Source organism: Oxyura jamaicensis, chromosome 11 (assembly GCF_011077185.1).
Source record: "Oxyura jamaicensis isolate SHBP4307 breed ruddy duck chromosome 11, BPBGC_Ojam_1.0, whole genome shotgun sequence".
Taxonomy (NCBI): domain Eukaryota; kingdom Metazoa; phylum Chordata; class Aves; order Anseriformes; family Anatidae; genus Oxyura; species Oxyura jamaicensis.
The window spans coordinates 6964507-6988069 of NC_048903.1; the positions used below are offsets into that span (position 1 = coordinate 6964507).

Below are 23563 nucleotides of genomic sequence, written 5' to 3' on the forward strand. Positions count from 1 at the left end.
TCCAGATGTAATTCCAGTAATATCTATGTAACTCCTTCAGATTACATTTTCTTCTAAATATTCTGTGCCATTGTGCTCTTTTCTCTAAAAAGGTAAAGCTTCAGTGGTTTCCTGAACTCTTTCTTGTGGTTGCAAGAGCTATGATTATATAACTGAAGTAATAATAAAGAAGTAGCATACAGTAATAATAATTTAAAAAAAAAAAAAAAAAGAGATGAAATGGGTCCCACTGAAGTAACAGCAAGCTTCTGTTTACTGCTGACCAAACAATTATTTTATCTCTGATAGGAACAGAAATCTTCAATGAAGCTTGAAACAGAACTAAGTAAAAAAAACCTAAGCACTACCAGGAGCTAGTTTAGGGTAACAGACATTTACAGGAATATTTTCAAGTTCACTGTTTGCATCTGTTAAATTGTATAGACCTGTTTTATTTTGTGTCCTCTCAGTCTTCCATTTCTTCCCTTCTCTCCCTGCTTTATTTTTCACCAACATTTCACCATGACCGCTTGCTTCTGTCAATATCCTGCCTCTTCCAGGGCTGGTTCTAAAATACCCTCCTGAGAGCAGATTCCTGTTCTTCTCAGGTGCAGAACTCTGATATGCCTACCAGCAGTATTTGCTAACTATCTGATGGGCCTTATTATCTGAACTTCCCCTTTAATAGCCCATTGCAGTATTTTTCTGTATTTTCTTTCTGTACATGAGTATAGTTTAGGAGATAACCCTATAAGAATGCTTCAGCCTCTTCTCCTGTTTTTTTTTTTTTTTTTTTTTTTTTTTTTTTTTTTGTTTGTTTGTTTTTGCCATAGGATTGTCATTAGCTGTACTACAGTAACAGCACTGCAAGTTTTCTCAGTTTCCTCCAGTCCCCATGTGAGGTTTAGGGAGCTGAAAGGCAGCCATCTGCTAGAAACACAGTTTGTAGGAACTAAGATGTAGAAAGGGCTTTCTGAGGCCCTGGAACCTTTTGTTACCTGCCATTGGCATAAATCAATTTTAGCTAGTTAGGGCAATGAAGTATGTTTTTAAGTCAGTACTGGCCTGAACCAGAGCCGAACTCATGATAGCTAGTGAATACAGTTCCAATTTTTAATGGTGGGTATCATGTTCAGTATTAGTAACTACATGGATAGAGAACACATGCAACAGAAAGTATCACTAATCAAGATCAAATACATGTTCAGAAAGAAAAACTAATCAGCTGATTGGCAGACAGGATGTTACTTGTTTAGCTTTATTAAAACAACTTTGATAGTTTTATTTATTACTAGTCTGTACTTTGACAGTACGATGATATTATGTTTCATAACAAAAAATGCAACAGAACATTTCAGGAGTAAAATAGGAGTATTCAGAATTAGAATTTACAAAGCTATGGGAAAAAGCAAGATACATCTTCAGCAGAGCTTATACATGATGATCAGGCTTTTGTGCTAGTTAAAACATCAGCTAACAGTGTTTCAGAAAGGCATACAAATTCCATTTATCTGAATGTTTAGTTTGTGAGATCTTGGAGAAATATTTGCTGATAGCTCTGATGCATTTTCTTTATGGAGCAAGGTTCATAGGCAAGCAGCATTTTTTTTTTGCTTTCTTGTTCACTATCTGAATAATTCCTCAGTTGTAGGTGTTCACCATGGAGCATACATACACATGCAGACAACAGCACCACAAAGCGTCAAAGATAAAAGCAACCTTTTTAGAACAAGAATGTTTGCAATCTAATATAGTTCTGTTCACTTACCTTGACACAACCGATTTTTCTTCTGTGGAAAATCTGCAGTTCTAAGACAGACAACAATATTGATAACTAGAAAGGCAAACAAGAAAAAAGAATCAGTGATGGCATGAAACAATTACAGCCTCAGCAAAGGGTTGAATATGTATATATATATGTGCTGTAAACAACTGCAGCATGTCTCAGAGAAAACCATCTCAGTATGCTACTAGGAAATGAGGTGGATCTGGTCCCCCAGTCAACACCGGATGAAGCAGAAATAAGTAAGCAGTTAAGAAGGTGTTTAACCTTCAGAGCAGGACAAACGTTACATTTTGGATGATTCAAAATCCCCAGTCTGATCCAACAGTTGTAACACAGGTCAACTGAAAGGATCAGATCAATTAAAAAATCCACTTTATTTCAATAATTAAAGAAAAAATAATGCATATTTAATTCCTTGTATGTTTTGCAAATACATTATAAAATTGTTTATTAAGATATATTTATCCACTAAAAAAATGCTGTACCCCTGCATCTTATACTTTAAAATAGGGATTGTTAAGCATTTTTTTTCTTTTTCTGTGTCTAAGCTAAGGGATCAATGATAAGCATCTTTAAGTGTCTGAAAGACATGAATGCCAAGAATAGGAAAAAATATTTACTGTGGCCCATGGGGTAGGAATAATGGGATGAAACTGAGCAAAGGCTGAACTTGGTAAGGTAATGCTAATAATTTGACATATCTGCCCATAATAAGAAGAATAATCTTCTAACGGAGATCCTTGAAACCGTGTCATCTAAGGTATTTTAAAATGGATAAAACAGTTGGAAATTTGCTGACAAATACTTTGACACAGGAACGCACAAGAAAACAATGCCAGCAAATCTTGCTTTTTAAACACACCAGAGTTAGATAATTTTGGGGAGGAAAAGTTAAAATGTATGTGTATCCAAACTCAAGCTCATCCTGCTTGTTAATTCAGTGCAACTGAGCAGGATAATTAACTTATGCATAGTATTTATTTATTTCACTAAGTATCCTATTCACCTTACTTCAGCTAATTGGTTTTGTCCTGCTCGACTGCATGGATTTAAACAGAAGGAGGCTGTCACAGGGAAAGGAATCCAAGGACGTAACTTATGGCAAAAGCAAGTTTCTAAGAGAAAACAAGAAGAAAGCTCTTGATCTGGAAATACTTGCTTTTGCCACCAAAAATCTACTCTTCTCTCTCTGTCTTCCTCCAGATTAAAATGTTCTTAAAAACCTGAAAAGCAGCATTACCTCTAAACAGCTTAGTTTAGTAATTTGTTGGTAATATCCTAACAAATAAAAAGCCTGGCAGTGTTTTGCACAACTGACACTAACACTGTAATGACAAGCAATACTATCAGTAAACTACATCATAGCTAGAGAGAGAGAAAATTAATATCACTATTACATGGATAGATAGTAATAACAAAATCAAATGTAATTGAAAGAAAAGAGTGAGTTTTTCAGAGGAAAACACAGGGAAGCTTGGAGAACACACTCTTGTGGACCTAACATTTTTGTATTCCTTAGCCAATGAGAAAAGATTTTTCACATTTTAGCCAGGTCTGAGATCTCCACTTTGGGTTACATATCCTTCTTTATATTTCCATGAGTGACATACTTGGGTATACCCAGGCTGTGTTTTACCATTTTGTAAGTCCAATTTACAGTGACCTCTTCTAAAAATACACATAAAGTATGCAAATATATGCAGATTTTTGCCCAAAAGAAAAAACAAAAACCTCATTAAAAAAGAAAGATCTGCATGACCAGATTTTAAAAGTGTTTTACATGCAGGTGTGTTCATATCATAAACTTAAATTAATGGCATTAAACTGCACAGCCACATGTGCAAAGTGCATATTTCTACATGGAAATGGCTGTGCACAAATTTAGAAGTATTCAGGCACAGTTGTAATAGATTGGTGTCCTTTTTTAATTGTACAGTGGGGGCATGGAACTATGTTACGTTTAATATGTATTTTGAAAGACACAGATGACCATGCTTAGTGAAATTAAATGGTAAAATATGGCAAGCCTGAATTACTGTCCATGTTTTCATGTCTGAATTGCCTGATTCGTACCTAAGCAAGTGCAAATTATACAAAAGAAAGCACACGCTAGATCCTTTCTTTGCAATGATTAATGACAAAAGCAGTAAAATATATCAGAAAAGGTTTGTTTTTGTGTTTCAGTATAAAAAGCTGCAATATTACGGATTGAATATAAAAGGTAGAAAAAAAGATGTGTAGGAAGAACAAAAGCATAGAAAGATTCAATGGTTTATTTACTCAAGGGCATATGGTAGGTCAGCATCAAAGAAAACTACATGAAAGTACCACATGCAAGCAGTTGTATATCTATTTCTCTGCATCCCAAACCAGCTGTATGCATCTAAAAATTCTAATGCAAAGGCTATGAAGCTAAAAGAAGATAATATGTCACATCTCTCTGGGATACGTTAGCTTTGGTTCATACCTTTCTGACACTTACGCTACTTCTGGTCTGGAAAGGCACTCAACAGAGGCCCACCACTGCTTTGGGATGGCAAACAGCCCTGTATCTAAGCATACAGATATTCATTAAAGACGGTATCTCAGGGAGGGAGAAGCCTGCTGGAGTTGGAAGAACAAGTTAATCTGCTGTTGGGATTAGCTGTGATCACCATAAGAAAGATAAAGCCCACTCAAGTGCCGTGAAGAGTCTGGCATTTCCCCTGCAAGAGGCAGCTGACTGGTCAGGATCAGACCGTGTCCTGCTTGGAGGGTTACCCACCAAGGGCCACGTTCTCACTGCCCAGCTCAGAAAAAAGTTGTGCTGACCCAGGACTCTGCGCAGCAAAAATTATTCATGATTGCTGTCCAGCAAAGTGGAATGTCCAATACACTAGCAAAGATTATGAGAAAGGTAAAGTTTACATATAAATAAACAAATCACTAAACAGGGATTTTTAAGCTATTTAACTATTTCAGGGAAATATGTTGATTTCCCATTAGAAGAGTGACTGAAGTCATAAATACAAGGCTACTGAAGGTGCCTCTGACCCCTCAGGAATAAACTGAACTGTATAATCAATGTTTTATCTGTATTTTGGGGGTTGATGTACAGCATGTGTTTCTCCTTCTAAAGCACATAGTTTAATAAACTATAATATTAATAATAATAAAATAATAATAATAAACTAAAAGAAAAGCTAATGGAGAACACATGGCATGTTACTAAATCAGAACAGGGGATTGTCTACTGCCATGATCTTTGATTAAGCATCAACAAGGAAAAGCAGCTTTTTAGTGACCAGGGATAAAGATTAAAACACATGTAAGCAAGCAAAAGGAGTCAAAGTTCAACAACAACAACAAAAAACATATAGACCAATTTCAGTCAAACAGTTAAACACAAATGGTATAGGGAAGCAACAGTATGAAAACCAAAATTTCTAAGAGCTGGATAACTTCATCAGTTTTTAGGCAAGCCAAATTCCTACAGTCTTACATAAATTTTACTAATACTGTAATAGAGAAAACTATCCACTGGACTTGAAAGAAGCTAACAAAAATCAAGACTACTGATGTCTAGAAAAGGAGCTCTCTAATGTTAGACTCATTAAAAAATAAATAAATAAAGTGAATAAAATGATCACAATCCATTCTTTGAATTCCCTTGACAAACCTACAATTGAGTGAACACAATTCATTAAAACCTAATTACCAAAAAATCAATAGTGCAATTTAGCCCAAACCAAAACTCATTGTAATGCACTGAACATTTGAAAACTCAGGTTTTTATGAACAGGGCTTAAGTGACATTGTATATTACATCGTAGAGTGTCTCTGTACAGCAATTAGCACGGCCTGCCTGGTTTAACTCAAAACAGATCTTACTATAAGTAACTCTGGTAATAGTGCATCTGTAAACACCCACTCTAAATGATACAATGAAAAAAGAAACAATTCTAGTAAACAATAGTCTATAAATCCAATTTCAAAGAAAAATCCACTACCCATAATCCGAAATAGATATGCTTCAGAATTCACTATTGTTATTGCTGTCTGAGGATCTGAACAGCCACATTTTGCTTGTAGGTATATAGCTGTAAATCCACTGATATCTCTGACAATGATTAAAAATAAAATAAATAAAAATTAAAACGTATATTCTGGCCTATAAACACTATTTTTCAAGAAAATCAGACAATTGACTTAGAGCAATAACAATTAGCTTTTATAGGAATTACTTCAAAATTTAAATGTGGTAATATTTCCAAAACATTCCAATTGTCCTAAAACTACCACTATGGCAATGTTAGCTAAACACAATGGAATTGTACATGAGGATGTTTTTCTATTACAAATGCCTCTAGAGGGTTCTGAAATCATATACTCTTGCCTCTCCATCTACCATGTTTGGCTATAATTTTAATCCACACAATTCTCTCTCAGATTAAAAGAACTGATGCAGCATTTGAAGCCACATAATAACCTTTTACACTTGCTTACTCATCGCTATTTTGCATAGACACGTATATCCTCTGGTCAGTCAACCTTATTTCAATTAATCATGACCGCTCCAGTGATGTTTCCTACCTACTGACAACAGAGCAACTGAGAACTGCCAGCTAATTTCCCTGTTTTGCTTGTGTCTTTTGTTTGTTTTACTAAAATCTTTTGGAATTGCAATGCCTTTAGTCCCCAGTTCATTCTACAGTTTTCCCCTCAGAAAACATATATATTCCAGTCATCAAACAATTCAATCCACTTCTGTAGTTGTGATTTGCTCCTGAATACAGAGAACAACACAGATTTGTGGATCCCCTCAGCTTTTAAAGACTAAAAGGGAATCACTGTCTGGGATTATACTCTGGCATCATGTGGGCCTGCATACAGCAAATCCACAGTAGACAGCATTGTCTCAGCCGCAGCATTCTCCTCCACTCAATAATGCAATGACAATTTTTGTTTGACTAGCAGGCGATACAAACATGAAACAACTAATCAGAGGTTGGTCCTTCAAGCAGCAGGTGTCTGTTCTGCCAGTGCACTTCAGCAGTGAATTGAAAATGAGAGTTGGTTTAGGAAGCAGCACGATGTTCACCATCTAATTCTGGAGGGGAAGAGTAAATTCCCAAAATATAAAGGATAAGAAATCAATGTAATTAGAGAAAGGCAAGAGTTCATAGAGAGGTGCCTTACAAGCATATAAAACCCTGAGAAATGAAAACAAAACTGAAATTAGCTTACATGTAGAGGTGAAAAGAAGAATGGTCTGTGACATTAATGAAGGACTCAGGAGACACGGATTCAGTTTCAAAATGTAGCCTTATGACTCAGATGCCACAAAACAGAGAAGTTTATGCTAATGATGCTTTAAGGTTGTGCTGCTGCTTGGTGCGATATGCAGCACGGACTATGCAGGATACAAGGTCTGCCCCGTAAGCACTCCTCAGGCGATACCAGGCTTGTGTGGTGTTTCACCTGCATGTATGGACACCCTTGAGATACATGGCTTATTAACTCAGGCATAGTACTGTGCCACTGCAAATGCGCCATTCCCAGTTCTTGTCTTAGCACTGGCTCTGCTATTTGGAGTATCTCTGTACTCTGCTGGATGTATGCCTCAAATTTCTGCAACTGTTGAGGATGATAATGTAACACTTCTTTACATTGCAAAGACGTTGCAAGAAGTAATAAACACACTACAGTATGACATGCTTGGGTAACACACCTTGAGACCATGCAACAACAAGACAAAATGGTAATTGAAATAAAGGAGGTAAATCTTTAGAGTTTTCACAATTTCCTTTAGAGTAATATATCTCAGGGCCACATCAATAACTCTCACCTGCCTCACTCTGTCTTGTTTTTTTTTAAGGATCCTGAGATTTTCCTGACACAAAGTTATTCAGCTCACACACTGTTCCCTATTCTATATCATCACTGGAAGTAAACAAGAAACAAGAAGGTGGCACCATACTGCGGGGGTTAGGTGGAGCATGCATAGACCTTGCATATTTTGGCCAGTCATAGCTGTAGAGGCTGTGCCAGTTGTCTGACATTTATGTACATTTCTATTAAATTTTACTAACCTAAGTAATGACACAAACAAACAACTAAACAAAATCCCAAACAAAGTGCCAGACTGTCACCAATGCAACAAAATCTTCAAAAAAAGCTTTTGCTAGTTTGTGTCCTAAGGATGCTTCATTATCCAGTTAGAGCGGAGAGCTTAAATAACCTCTAATAAGGAGCAATGAGGATTTTAAAATGATGCATGGTGACAATGTGTTAAAAAGGTAACAAAACATTCCTGCTCTAGCCATAATTGCAATGAAAATAGCATATAAACCAATACGCTAAAACATTTGGAAGAGAGGACTTACAAGGGCAGGGATAACAAAAACAGTATTAAAAGAGAACTCAGTAATGTCACTTGGACTTTGCAGAAGGTCAAATCCTTCAGTAATGCCGGGTAAGTACTTACTGACGGTTTTCATAGCAATATACTGGCTACAACAGCAGAAACACAGAGTTATGCTTTGAGTTAGGAGATATATTTCAGTGGGATGACATGACTACTCAAAGAGATGTTATTACAAGCCAAATTTGAGTTTGGTAGCAAGGTTAGAAATGCTTTGCAAATACCTAGACAAAAGTAAATTGAGAAAAATGTCTCCTCCTCACACAATTCCATAGGTAATTAATTTTCATAGCATCATAGAATCATTTAGGTTGGAAAGACCTCTAAGATCATCTGGTCCAGCCTTAATTTTGATGTATTTTGATTTTTGTCTGAATTACACTAACATTGAGCTGAAGAACTGATGCTGTCCTTGGACTAACTTTCAAGTTCACATATGCCAGCACAATTTCATTTGAACTACTCTCACAGGATTTTGGTGTTCTCATCAGCTTTTTGCTACCTTGGGTGCCATCTGACCTGCATACAGGCCTGCATTTATCTTTCCAGTCTGGACCAAAATGTTGCATCTTCTAGATGAAAGCTGAAACTCAAGAGCATTTTAAGGAGTCAGATTACAGTTTCTCCTTTATTCTTGGAAATCCTGATTCAGTATGTATGAAAGCCCTACACATTTTCTCTAATAACACAGAAGAACAAACACATGAGAACACAAGAACATAAGCCATAAATAGGTCTAGAGGCAGCAGAAATACTGATGACAGCATGTATTCAGGCTCTCCACCCTCACAGTCTCACGCAGAACAAAGGGTGTGCTACACTGGGCAGCAGAATGAGAAAGCCACAGTCTTCTCAGCTCTTATTCAGGCACACAGAAATATGCCTTTTCTCTCGGTTATGTTTGTGTAATTCCCACTGAACTGACTTTCAGTCACGTATGGGAGCAGGACACTTTTCTGGGGTACAAAGAGTCACCCAAGAAAACAGATGCATATTAATTTATTTTGGTGGACAATGAACACTGATCTGTCTTTGGAGAAAGTAAGTTGTATGGTTAAGTTGCTAGCTGCAAGGAAACTGGTTCCCTGGCTAAACCTCTCTAAAATCAACACCCCAGGAACAATTCTGTTTGGGTGTTACAGTTGTTTGGCTGAGACTTTGCAAACAAAATTGTCTGTATGTTGCCCAACCATTTAAGAACCTCTGAAGGTATATCATGTGAAGTATATGAAGCCTATAAATACTACTCAGTTTGCTTCACCAGGTTCTCTTCCTGTCTACAAAATCCCACATATACTGCAATTTGGCACAAACTGGACTCTAATGAGTAATTAAAAACATAATGTAAAGGACTTTTTTGTCTCGATCTATTATTTCAAACATGAAGTAAGCTTTTGTATTTGTCCATGCCTACCATCTCTTAGCCCAGATACAAACTTCATATGACAACTGTAATTTGTAAGTAAAAAAAAAAAAAAAAAAAAAGTGTCCCTTCTCCACCTTGCCGTTGAAATTCTTGTAGAGAATTAGCAAACGATGTACAATGGAGTAAGTCTAAAACAATTTTTATGATACAAAGTTAGTTGAAAAAGAGAGAAGTAAAGTAAGGTGCAGAAGCCATCTAGTTTAGCTTCAAAACATTCCTAGGGAAGAGTGCTCTAATGCTCCAATATAAAGCTTTCCATTATTGTAAATGAAAATGGAAATGGATCTTGGCTCTGTGGCTATTAATTATTCTCATTTCACAAGTGGGAAACTAGAGAGAGGAACCAAAACCAGACAGCCCATGCACCCACAGACCAAGGGCCTAAGTAGTATCAGTGACCTCCCAAGTCAAAATGAAATTCATACAAACTACATTTTGACTTCAATACTTATACTGCAAAATTAATCAGAGAAAACAATGGAATTAAAATCAGATAACTGAAACTAACCAGGAAGAATTTAATGAAAAATCTAATTTGATTTTGTGAGCTATTCATATTCCCCATATATATAAATATAGCTATAGACACTATATATTTATTAGATATTTATATACAACTCAAATCTGGAGTGTAAGTAGAGTTAAGACATCAGTGCTTGAAGAAAAAAAAAATCAGCAGCTCCTTTGAGTTTATTCTTCGACAAAACAATAAACTCCTCAATCTATCAGGAAGGCTTTGCAAGGTCTTAAAAAGAGTTTTGAAATTTCAAGGTTACATTGCAGAAGCTACAAAAGTCTGTTTTAACATGAACATAATTTATTATTTTTGATCAAAACATTAATAAAAAGCCTATTTAGAGACAATCTGATGTTCTTAAATGACTTATTACAGAATAAAAGTTAATAGTGCAAATAGGATTTCAGCCCAGAGCATATCCTTAAAGAATGATTCAAATGATAAGCCACAGAATATAGCAGAAAAAAATCACTCATGTTGCCAAAGGGACCTTGGTAAGAATATGCTTCTCCTGAGCAATCTTTTAGAAGATGACACTGGCCACAAGGGACTTCAGCAGAGAACATTTTTGGGTCAGAGAATGTATCCGGCCATGGCTGCACCACTAAAACAGCCAATGCCAGCTCCTCTGCATTGCTTCATTGCACTGATCAAGTTACTCAGAATACCCAGCAGCTGGCTGGTTACCCAGAGGCTGTTGGGGGTTTATAAGTACCAGTGTACAAGTGCACAACCTTCCATGGCACATAGTAAACACAGACACCGAAAATAAAGAAATGGAAGCTGGTAAGTTCAAAGGATGCTACTGGAACCAGGCCTAAATTACAACGTTGTATTTTATTTTATTTTTTTTTCCCCAAATCTGAGGAATTTACAAGATTAGGACCTATAAGCTTCTTATACTTCCACTCATCCAGCTTTTTATTCTCCTCCCTACTGCTTTCTTTGTTTCTTCCCCTATCCTCCCCCCCACCCCTTTTTCCCCCATGGACTTGGGCCATGTACTTCAGACCCAAGAACTCTTAAGAACAGAGAAGCTTATACTCCAGAGCATGGTAAAATCACAAAATTGTTCGGAGTTGGACATGCCTCTGCACAACACGTGGGATGTTACTGATCACCAGTGCGGTCACTTACTGTTCATGCCCTGTGCTTACATGCACACTGCACAGCTAAAGTGCTTTCTGGGTTGCGCTTTTTACACACAGCCAAAGCTGGCTGCAAAACAGGAAGTGCGCAATGGTGCAGAGCTCCAAAAAAATAACACTGAGGTATCCACTCATAGAAGCTCATCAACCCTTCCAGCTACATACAGTTCAGGAGAGAATGATTCAGAAGGGAAAGAATTAAAGGAGAGGCAATCAGGCAATCATAAAATAATGTTTCATAAAAAAAAAAAAAAATTCTAAAGGAGGATTTGGAAGCAAACAGAAATGAACAGCTGGGAAACGTAGAAAAGATGGTGGCTGTTATAAACCTAAAAAAGAATAATACACTTTCTAAAAAGATTTAAATTCTTAAATTTAGAGAAAGTTCTTTTTATGTTTGTATTAAGTTTGTGTTAAATCTGTTTAATATCACACCACAGGGTTACTTGAACTTGAAAACATTTCCTCCATATTTAAGCAGTGCTTGAAATGTTTTGGAATATAACATAATTAGTTATGGCTAAATATATATACATACACATTTTGAAAGGAACAAAAAAGTAGAACAAAATCAGAAGTCAATCATATGACACATAGGGGAACACAAAGAGAACATAACACTGACAGTTAATGCATTAAGATGTAAACCACAGATATTATCAAACACTACAAGGTACAGCACAGGGAGTAAAACCGTGAATAGTCTTACTCAGAGCTTCACAAAATATCTCTGCAGCAGTGGTGCTATATATTTCTATTGTTTAAAGAGTCATTTTTTAGTTAAATTGCGAAGATACCTTCCAACTTGCAGTAAATTCAATTGAAACAAAACAAAATTGAATTAAACTTAATGGCTTCTACTTTCCAAGCCAGGTATTGTATGTGTGCAGTGGTAACTATTTGATAATCAAACCTCCTTCATCTGAGGGCAAAATGTATTTTCATAAAGGTCAGCTTCTGTCATGAACATATTTTAATTTGCTAGAATTTTGACGATAACAAACATCTCAACTGAAAACAAAATAAGAGCTACTGTTGACTGCACGTGTCTCTCATCAGAATGTATTTCCTATATTTAAGTTATATAGAGATTTTATTTTTTTCACTGACTTTGCTTGAAATTTTTCAGCTCAGCTTTAGCTACCTCTGACTGCTGGGGCAACAGTTTCTCCTTAAACTGCCTTCTGAATTGGCCCTGCTTTGAAAAATTTATTTAAATTATGAAGGTTGAGGTAAGATGGAATCCGGGCTAGAGTTCAGCCAAGCACCCACGAAATGGATTGTTTAGTTACCTGGTAAAATTTGGACCCCAAATTTTATCACTTTCTAAATCTTCAGTAGATTAAGGGCCATTGTCTTTCTAGTAATCCAGTTACCAATTACTCGTCTGTTGCTCTTGAAATATTTCAGAAATTATTAGTCTTCTATTTTCTGATAGATACTTTAAGAGTCTTTTTCATACATCTATTCATTGCAAGAAAAGTCAACATCAAACTGAAGATCTCATAGATTCCTTAATACTTATAATTAGCCAAATTTGTTATTTAAAATGAAATTATTATTTAACAATAATAATGAATACATTAACTATTCCTCTAAAATTAAAGTATGCAAGGAAAAAATCCTCAGAAAATATGTTAAAGGGAATAGTCTTTAAATCAGCAACCAGCTCTCTATAAGATTATTTTACGACTAATCATTTTGCTGCCAGTAGGAAAATAAAACAGACTCCCCTGAAGTAAGTTTGTCTTGGTAAGGTTTCAGGATAACAGATTGTGACATAAACCTCCTCAGGTTCATGCATTTGCACTGTTATGCCTTTTTAAATAAACACTTCTGTTAAAATGTTTATCCACTACACACAAAAAGAACAGTTTCATCACAAGCACAAACATTGCTTTTATATAGATGAAGTAGGTGGCTATATATAGACTAGAATCCCAGAGCCAACCACCTCTTGATATCACGAGCAAGTCTCCAAAAACTTGCGAATAGCTGAAAAAGACACTGCCCTGTTTCCATGAGAAAACATCACTGAGTACTAGATAGCTACTAGTGAAGTTTTCACACTTCTGGAAGTAAAACAGTAGGTTTATAATAACATAGCTTTAGACTTTACCTGCGACTCATTACTTGTAGTTCATCCATTGAAATATTCTCTCCCTGAAATCTAGAAATAATATCATATGCACTTGCAATATTATTTTCACACCTGTGATGACAGAAACTTGTTGTTTTCACACTCTGAAGAAGCCACCAACTGGCAAGACCCTAGAGCCAGCACTTTACTAGTCACAACTGATTCCTACTGGCAACAATCCCTAGGAAAATGAACGCTGAAACAGATGTCTCTGAATGAACTGAGACACAGGTTCTGACGTTCAGATTCTCACAGATGCCTTTAAAAACTGTGACCTCAGCTACAGGTTGTTCAAGAACTATCCCGTTCAGCTAGCTTTGTTTTTGTGTGCTGCTGGAACTGAAATGCACGTCCATACAGATTTTTTTGTACAATTTATCTCTGTTTCTACACATTTTGTGTAATCTAAGATAGTAAGCCCATCTACAATATCACATTTACAAATCTTATTCCAATATTCCTTTTCTATATCATAGCAAACGTGGTTCTCCAAGTGTTTAAAGGCAGAGGAGTCAGGAGTACCCTGAAAAAAAAGTTTAAGGTGAAAATGTGTTTCTTATCTGAGGAAAAATATATATATATCTCATCGATTTTATATGTGGCTCAGGGCATGTGAAGTTGAGAGCTTAAATTTACAGTACAGTCAATGAAGATAGAAGGGATTTCAGATAATAATTCAGAGCAGCTAAATTTGATCTCTAAAATTGGATGAATGCTTCTAATCCTATTTCTAGAATCTAGAACTATGATTTAGGTGTTTTGAGTCTCATATAAAGCAAAGATAAAGCCTGGCAGTTCAGACTGGGATCCTAGGAAGCATTTTAACAAAATTAGGAGATGCTAAGAGTTAACCAATAGGAAACGTTCAAGAAATGCAAGAAAAATCTGCAATCCCAACTTGCCTTAGCATCTGCCACATGTTTATCTGTCCAGTACAAATCTGGGGTCCAGAATCTCTGGCATTTTGTGACTGTCATATCGAGAATCACTACTGAGGTAATTGTTGTAGATGTTCAGTTTGCTGAAGTTCTTAATTACTGAATGACAGAACTGAGAAGGAGGAACCAAACAAACCCAGAAAACAAAAGGGCAAAACAAACCAGAGAAAATAGCCTTACTATACATATTTAATGAATCAGTGAAAATATCCTGCACAAAGGCTTAGAGAGTTAAATTGAAAATGTGTGTATGATAAATGGATATAATACTGTCTATGTAATGGCTTTCCTATTTAAATTTTGTGAGGATTTAATCAGTTGGGCACAGCTGTGCAGGATGCACCATAAACTACGTTGAAAAATATGTAGACATGTACATTTATCTGCTACAAATTAAGCTCACTTAGAGGTGGTCTTAATGGACCATGTAGCAATCATTACAAGCATAAATTTTAAACTGTCTGTTTCCAGTGAATTTGCTTTGAAAAAAAATTAACGCTCATCCTTAGCAGAGCATGGTAATAAATGGAAGTACCCTTAATCTGTTAAGCACTAATAACCTAGCAATTATTCATTATGAACCCCATGCTGTATAATGTATGTCTGTTACAGTTTTATTAGTGATTCTTTACTTAACCTGCAAAGGTATAATTTTTATTCCAACAAACACCTTGTAATTATATGATGTTTTAAGTGATATACCATTAAATTTACAGAATGTCCTGTCCCCCTGGTTTATTTTGAGACATCTGTACAGTAAAGGATTGTTAAGGATAATAATGATTTACGAGTTTCCGATTTTCTGCTTTTACAAAAGGCAGCAACACCCACCTTAGAGATCAAAAAGCTATGACTTTATTACAGTGCAACACATAAATAAGCTATAAATTATTTAAGACAGGAAATGAGTAACACTGCAATCAAAGCGAATCAGTGACCCATTTGGTGCTGACTCGGAGGTTGCGGTGCTGTATGTTCTCCTACAGAGACTGTCACTTGAAGCCACTACCACACTTGCTTTGGTGTAGCTGACCCTGCACACCCATTGTTTTTCCACAGATGAGACCAAGGAGACAATATCCATTCACTGAAGGGCCCCTTCTCACCTAGACACTGCAATGGTGCTCAGAGTAAAAAACTTCAAAGCACAACGGACAAAGTCGATGTGTTTGAGTAACTTTTGCCGGCTTGCCTTTTTTCAGCCCTCCACCAGTCAAGAAAAAACATTATTTGCTCTAAGAGAACCGACGAGCCCATGCAGCTTTTACTAGAAACCATGAAGGAACTTGGAAGTTACAAAGTGTGTGCTCAAGGCAGCAATAGGGCAAGTTATTGCAGGTAACTGACCTGTCTCTGCCCCATTCATTGCAACAGAATTTTTGCCACTAAACACCCTCGAAATTCTTCCTTTCAGTCTCAGTTTTCAAGAACATTAGATTAAGTTATTTTAATGTGACGCCAATAAAGCTATATAATTAAGGGTACCTAATCCTTTTATTCATAAAAACTTATTTTCTAATTCCTTTGCCAATTTGACTGTTCAAACTGCAGCTTTCCACCACGACTCTGCCTTGCCTTTAATGCATTTGCCAAATACTCCATCCAGCTTTAATCCAAACTGATGAGGACAGACTTTGACATTTCCTTCTATTGCCCTCTCAGAAGCAGAGAGCTGCTAGCTCTTCTGCACTTAAAATATTCCCTCAACTGGCATGAGAAGCACTCTGACCAAAACACAAGAGGTGGGGAACCAGAAATGGCAATGCATGAGGCATTGTCCTGCAGAGTGGAAAGGGGGTTGAAGTGTGATCATTTAAGCACGCTTCAGTGAAAATGAAAAGAAGAAGCAGAAGAGACAACTACATATGGAAAAAAGAGAGAAAACTCTCTGATTACATGAGAGACTATTCCGTATGTTGTATATATAATGAATATTTTAAGTTCAGTGGTTGATTCAGAGACACTGTCACATCAGATTCTCTATACTGCACTGAAGGATCCTTGTGCTGAAATGTCAGCTAGTCAAATCACCTAAAGGCAAAAAGAAATTGCCCTAACATTATGCATAGCGATTCTATTGCTCAGTGCTCTATAGCCCTGTTTTCTAAGAATAGCTGTTTCAAAAGGAACCTCTTCTTTAGTGTGAGCCAGAGGCAATTCAATTTTACCCTGAAAGTGGCTATAGGCTTTGTGGAAACATTTAGGAATATTAAATATTCGTGTATTTGATTTAGTAAAATTCAGGACAATAAAGGCATCAACTGGAATAGCTTCAGTATATTTTTAATACTTACTACTACAATTTCAATTATAGGTACTCTGACAAAGTACAAGACCACTAAAGAGAACATGTTTTTGGAAAACACCCTTTTTCTTACTGTCGTTAGTAAGTTTTTGTAAGGTCATTATTTTTCATTCCAAAACAGCAATGGACATTAAATTATATGGTCTAGCCCTTAAACTAGAGTGTTATGCAGTACAATGAAATACTCTAGATCCAAAGTTCCCTCAAGTTCAGTTTCCTGTGCTCCATTCCACCTTTCTCTACAATCAATTAAAGAAAAGCAACCTGTCATATTTTCACACCTCAATCTACTTCCTATCTTCTATCACTCATGTAAGCAATAATTAAAAAAAAATCCAGTGCACAATGTTGCATTACTTTGCACATCACTTAATCACTTGCATCTAAAGAGAAGCAGGAGAGTGGATGCTGTAGGTGGCACAGAAAAAACTCACACTGGAATCATGCATGACAAGATGATATAAGACAGAACATACAGGTGGTGTAAAAAAGCAGCCCAAAATATACCTATTTTTTATTGATTTCATTTAAATTATTATCAGAAACTGTGAGCTGCTAAGAATACCATGCACTATCTTCTTTGAGCAGTAGAAGCATGTTTTATTAACTGCTTATTTAAAACACTGGATTATACCCCCTATCAAGAGATATAATCTTTTTCATAGAAATGGACGTCATTCAAATCCATAATCTCACAGTACCACAAAGCTCATCCCAAATCCATAACACACTGTCCCTCACTGACTAAATCTGGAAATCAGATTAGTAACTGTGGATGTGTGTTGCCATTTTGCAATGAAACAAAGAGAAATATTGTTCTTATAATACTTTAAAGCATCATTATTTCTACAAATTCCCTATTTGTGGGAACACGTCAGTTATTATAAGTGCCTGATAAGTATGAATCAGATATATAATAATACATTAGCGCATGAACAAAAGGTACAATATAGAGAGAGATTAAAAATAAATATATTGCCTTTGCTTGGCTAAATTAATGTGCTGTTTACAGTCATAACACTAGAATACTGTATATAAAATGTTGGTAATGAAATAAAAGCCAGAAATATAGTTATTTTATTAGGTAGCCCTTCTTCTGAATAGATACTATATATGTGTTTGTATAAGTATGCATATTTTATAGTAAAAGAAAAACTCCTCTGAAAGAAGCAACTTATATAAGCAACTTATATTTTTGTAGACTGTGATGCCTCAGTAAAATACTATAACCAATCTATAAAATTAAGGAAATATGGTGGTTTTGATTTGTTACATAACCAATTTAATTATCCAAATTTTTTATGTTGTGAGAACACAAACCACCTTAACTTGGTGAAAATTATATTTTACTGGATTGAGAGAGCATATGAATTACACAGTCTATAATAAGTTACAGAAAAAATGTTATTTTAGTGGTCACAGCAGCCCATATCTATTCCATGTGTCTTTTTCTCAAGAGGACGGACAACTCCTGAAATGACCAGGTGCATGAGACAGTCCTGCTAGCTTGCTATCTCTCCAGCAGGAAGCAATATGCACTTCCTCAAAGTTCATGAGCAATGCACTAAAAATTGATTAGAATTGTTTTTTTAAGAACCAGGATCAAACTACTGTTTTCACAATACGTAGCCTAAACGATGGCAATTCTATACTTGGAGGATTTACAAAATCAATTTGCATTGCTTCCCTTAATGTCAAGTTCTGGGTTTCAAGTCACTGTCTCTCTGGTATTTATCTTTTGTTCTCCACTTCATCTCCAAAGCTGATACAACCACATTAACACTGTGATGAAACTATGCCACACACCTCTAGAGAAGCTCTTATTTTGGATAGGTGGCTGTCCTATGTTTCTCCGTTGCATCCAGTCAGGTAAGAACCTGGGGAGAAGGATTGTGTATTTGCATGAGGACATGCAGGACTTGCTTGTCTCTTCTCAGACACAGCTACATGCCTATTGCTGAATTTCTATAGGGATACATTTACCATTATGTTTAGCAGAAGAATTATAACAAATACAGATTTATATTTTATAGCATAATATTTTCCCAGTAAAAACAGAAACTATCTGTCCCAGAATCAAGACTGACATCAGCCAGTATTTAACATATGATTTGAATTGTGTTCTAAAGTGTTTTCCTATTACAGACCACCAAGTGAAGAACTGTAGTCCTCTAAAAATAACCCCCCTTTCAGTACATTCAAAAGTTTCCTGTAGGGTATTGTCCACAGCTTTATTGTGGTAGAGGAATAGAAAGAACAACTACAGTGATATCATACAGTGTTAAATAAATAAAATTGAAAAAGATTCAGTTTCAATTTTGTATGGTTTCATTCAAAGGCATCACCTAGCTAGGCAAAGGTGTCGGGGCTACATTTTGTGAGCAAATGCATACATTCCTAGGACACCACTGCAGACAAAGAATTTGCTTTGGAATATAAAGAAAGAAATTATTATTTTTTTCCCCATAATTTTATTTTTTAAAAAATAAACTGTGTCTGAGCTAAAGAGCATTCTACTATAGCTTCCAAACCAAAGGTAGCAAAAGCTCACAAAAGCATACATTCATGGCTGAAAGCATGGCTACTTCCTGACCAGAAGTCTCCAGACTGGAAGTCGGCTCTGTGAAAGGAGTTTAGCATCATCCAGAAAGAGAGTGGTCTCTTTCTGATTGGTTGCCTATTAAGAGGTCTAGCAGTTGCACTCGGACAAGGTGATAATTTTGAGACAATAATAATTTAAACAAGGCTAATGATCAGCACTATTTCATAGCAGAAATTCCAGGCAAAGAAAGAAGTAAGAATAAGGCATTGAAACCCTACCTCTTCAGAACACCAACCATTTATATATTCCATGCTTTTACTTTCTTGTTATTATTGCAGACATCAGGATTTCTGTTGAATATTCTTTAAGGAAGCTCCTTCCTCTGGCCTTCCCACTATGCACTCCGTTGGTCCTTAGTTAAGACCTGTAACTAGAGTCACACAGACATAGGACAAACCAGTTGAGGCTTGGCACATTTTGGGGGGACTCAAAACATGCTCTTCACCCTATCTAATGCAATATATCTGTTCAGTGTAGCTCTGCCTAATATATCCTAGATTGCGTACTCCTTGGACGATCTCATACTGTGTGTTTAAACATTCACTGATGCTAGAGAACACAACTCTTTCTTTAGTGAACATAACCATGAATACAATGGGATATAATCATTAATGAATCAAGTCAGTAAAGTTTTATAAACAATGTAAGACAACACATAGTTGTATTGGAATTGTTCTCTAAACCACCTCTAGCTGAAGTTCTTCTTTCATGTACTCCTCGGTATCCCTAACTGCAACTCAAAATACTTTAAAAACTGTCAGAACAAAAGGCATTTTAGTTTTTATGTTCTACAGAAGGCCATTAGGACTACCACATCTGTTCATGTTTCTGTAGTAAATCAAAGGAAAACATTTTTCTTCTCTTTCAAGAATTTTAATGTTTTCTAACTTTGTTTATGTTACACTATTTCTCATTACTTATTTTTTAACACTTTTTCTTGCTTCACTAATAATTTGAGATGAATTCTATGATAAATTTGCCTAAAAAATAGTAAAGGATCATCATCTTTAGCTCTTGGCAAGCTGCTTGTAGCACAAGTCCATGGTTGCATACTAACAGAGTACTGAACACAACTATTTGAATAGTTCCAGACTTTTTTTTCCTACTACTTATTTACTAAGTCATTTGCAACTTGTCCAGTGCTGTACAAATCTATTAAAAGACAGGCATTCTAACTAAATCTGAAGATAAAGATGAAACTATGCAAAAGATGGGATAAGAAAGACCCAACTGACATACACAAAGTAAGCAGGGAGGAAATATAAGAGTAAAAACAATCTCATATTTTTTTTTCCCTTTGGTAATCTTAAATAACAGTTTTTGTCACAGAAATTACTTATGCATTTATATAACAGACTTGCTAGGTTCATTTGTAACACAGCCCATACTCGTGAAGATTATTTGGTCTATTATAGTGTGCAAAGCAATAACACCCTTTAATGTGAATATTCAAACACAGAATTCAAAAAGCACACCAAAAATTTTGCTAGGATTCATCAAAGTTTGGCTAATATGAAAGGTTTTTATAGATGCTTTTCACCATAAACAAGTTCACATTGTAAAAGTAAAGAAAGAGTTTTCACACAGATTGCTGTTCTAAGACAATGGCAAAACAGACATGTTAATAATGGTCACATCCGACTGCAATTATTTAAATGTTTCCGCTGTTACTAGCATCAGTGTTTAACAAAAAAAAAAAAAAAAAAAAAAAAAAAAACATTTTTCCAGCAATATAGCAACCAATACCTCAGATAAACTAAACGTGATCTACTAAACCAAAAAGCTTGTTCATAAAAAGCTCTGAGCATCCTCAGATCTAGTTAGAGTCATGCATAATCAAAGGAAGAAGATATTTCTGACTATTTCTAGACTGGTAAATTTGAAAATATTTACAGGTTCCCCAAAATACAAAACCCTTTGCAAAGCTGCATCAAAAAATCAGGCACGCAGCAGCTGGGCCATGGGATGGAAGCACATAAGGAAGAAGAAAGCTGGGGAATTTGCTCCCAGTGCAGTCCAGTATGATGCTCATGCATCAAAACAAACAAACCAAAGGTGTAGGCTATGAGCAATGATGCCCCAGGGTTTTAAAAATATTGGTATTTGGGCATTTTTACTACTGTAAATATGAAAAAGATGCATGATATTTACAGTCTGCACATGAATATAGCTTACTGTTAAAAAAAGAAACCTAAAGCCACAGAATATGATAAAGGCAAGTTTAATAGCTCTGGTTGTTGTTGCTGTTGTGTTCTACTTGTATTACGGAATTGGTACTATTGATGTGCCATCAGTAAATTAGAAATCCTGCTCCTGAGCAGCAACGGAATTCAACATGCAGGATTCTGTTGCTTAGGGACAAATTAACTGAGTGAAAACTTTCTGTACCACAGCTATAAAAATTCTACCCTTCAGGGTAGACAGGGGATATTGTTTGTAATTTAGTTCTCTTTGAACTGAAAAAAATGATGAGGTGTGGGAGAAGGTAAATTAGAAGACCATAAGCTCATCACAGAGTGCGTCTGTGTGAATTTTTGTGAATGCTGATTATGATTTTATGATTATAAATCTTCATAAAGCACATTTAGATCAAAAATTGAAAAAATACATTGCAAATTATTTTTCAGTGATATCTTACAAAATTTCTGAAAGTCCATGTTCACTTCACCACTCTGAGGAATTTCAGTTACCTTGAGGAACAGAATACAACTGGACCTCATGCAAACTAACATCTTCTGCAGGACAAGGTACCATAGTTGAAAGCCTGTTTTCCAACCCAACTCAGAGGAAAAGCTGATTTTATTTTCACTCAATGAAAAGGAACAGCTCTTCAGAGATGATGAAACTATATATATATATTTTTAATAAAACAGGAAGAGGTTTGTTGTTGTTTTAAGTAGGAATTAGCTTATATTATGAAATAAGATGACTGAGATTTAGATCCATAATTCAGTAGACAATGACATACTCAGTATGCCTCGACTTAGCCACTGCACTGAAAATCAAACTGTCATCATAAAACATGATGTTTGGTACTCGTAAAAACATTTATTTTTTTTTGAATCAGGTTTGACTACAGAACTACCAAACTTGCTTTGCTTGCACCCCTTTAGGACTGCTGCTACTGGGAAACAGGTCATTGGGATAACCGAGGGGAACCCAAGGGAATCAGAAACAGATGGAAATCATACAAATAAGTTGCAGGACAAGCAATTAGGAGGAGATGGATTATGAATGGGAAAGGAGCTGTCTACAAGGAATCAGTCACAGGAGCCTATGGATACACATGGATATAACTGACACTACCATTGAATATGTACTTCCTGTAATTCTAAGTTTTAATTCAGATAACTGCCTTCCTATTTGTGTGAAAATATGGCAAAAATGAATATTTTGCTTGCTTTTTTCCTCCTCTTTTTAGCATGCGTATGTTATATATATATATTTTCCTTTAACACATACCTTACTGTATGTTATTAAACATGTATGTTCTGACAAACATCTGTGCCCTGGAGAGATTTAAGGTTGAGGTTCAAGATTTTGTACGTGAGGTAGGGTTGTTATTTTGATTTCCAAATCACCTGCCATTAATATGTTTTTATGTTGATTTGGAAATGAACCATTTCCAGGTAATTCACTAGACTCTTAAGGAAGATAATGTAGTATTTTTAGTATGACTATATTACTGTTTACATTTTCATTACTGATTTGTTACAATAAAAGCAAAAAAAGTTACAATAAAAGCAGTTTTGAAGAAAAGATCCAAAGTGTTTTCTAGCTCATGCATTCGTTATCCACAGGATTTGAAAAAAACTTTGAAAACAAGCTTTTGTTATCATAATTTAACTAATTAACTAGAGAAATCAACCTAACTACTGCATAAAGAATTGAAACTTCAAAATGACATACATATGTATTATTTTAACCTGTAATCCATACAAAAGTATGAAAGTAAAGTAGATAGTAAAAGCAAAAGGCTGTAATGGATTTAGTAGTCAGTGAATAATATGCAAGCACTATTTTTTTTTACCGATAAAGTTTACCTTTAAAAGAAAATCCATTTCAGTACAACTCATAAACAAAGCAACTCATACTATATAAATCATACATACGCTTAAAGTATCCTTAACACTGGAAGTGTACGCATTCTGACTTTCCAAAAAAATCTTAAATGTATACATAAACAATGAAGTTGCAGATGAGAACACAATGACTTCATGCATTAACCAATTCACTTTATAAAATATTAAATCATTTAGGTAATAGTTTAACAATCTGAAACTCCTCATGAAGATTTTAAACTATTGTTACTTCTAAAT

The 23563-nt window shown here is 35.6% G+C and overlaps 1 long non-coding RNA gene across 3 annotated transcripts in view; it reads right to left on the reverse strand.

The window, feature by feature from the left end:
* Positions 1–23563, reverse strand: part of LOC118172705 — a 95553-nt gene that overhangs the window by 30889 nt on the left and 41101 nt on the right. For all 3 annotated transcript variants that reach the window (XR_004753828.1, XR_004753826.1, XR_004753827.1), the window contains exon 3: positions 1748–1813. This is a non-coding gene — a long non-coding RNA (uncharacterized LOC118172705). The remainder of the gene's footprint in view (positions 1–1747; positions 1814–23563) is intronic.